This window comes from Etheostoma spectabile, chromosome 16, assembly GCF_008692095.1.
Source record: "Etheostoma spectabile isolate EspeVRDwgs_2016 chromosome 16, UIUC_Espe_1.0, whole genome shotgun sequence".
Lineage (NCBI taxonomy): Eukaryota > Metazoa > Chordata > Actinopteri > Perciformes > Percidae > Etheostoma > Etheostoma spectabile.
In genome coordinates this window covers 23,097,331-23,097,946 of record NC_045748.1, presented here as the reverse complement: position 1 = coordinate 23,097,946, position 616 = coordinate 23,097,331, and the positions used below count along the sequence as shown (strand labels likewise).

General features: G+C 39.4%; 1 protein-coding gene across 1 annotated transcript in view; it reads right to left on the bottom strand.

Moving 5' to 3' along the window:
* Window positions 1-616, bottom strand: part of scai (suppressor of cancer cell invasion) — a gene marked incomplete at its 5' end in the record, with an annotated part of 45,167 nt that overhangs the window by 28,119 nt on the left and 16,432 nt on the right.

The following is a 616-nucleotide window of genomic DNA, read 5'->3' as shown; positions in this document are numbered from 1 at the left end:
TACGGCAGCCTCGGCCACAGTGTGTGAATGGTTCCTGTATGATGTAAATAGCGCTTTGAGTAGTCGTTAAGACTAGAAAAGCGCTATATAAAATACAGCACATTGGCATGGGGCCACCAAGCCCCTTATTCTTTTTGGCCAAAGTACATTGGTGGCACAAATATAAATCTTTTTAGCCCGCTTCCCCATCATGCCTCTGGCTCTTTACACTGGATATTCCAAAGAGCTGTTCACTAAGAACAATTAAATTTGACAGTACAAAGCTTACAGCAGGGCTATTCAACTGTACTGTTCAGGAGGACACGATCTCAGAAGGCCTCTACTGAGTAAGTAGAAAGAATGAAGAATGCAGACATCACCGGCATGGTCTGATAACATTATTTCCGTGCATATTAAGTAGCCATTTGGTTAACTGCTCCAGCAGGGAGGGGCTGGTTGGTCTCCGGCAGCAGCTGAGTTTAATAGACTTTGTCCAAATTTTAAGATTCACAGCAAACTAATAAACAGACTAAAAATGACACCATAGCTATATATGTTTTTATTATTTTAAGATTATTTTAATTCCAAATTTCTGCTTTTCTAACTCAAACATTAGGTATAATTTCCTATAAATGAG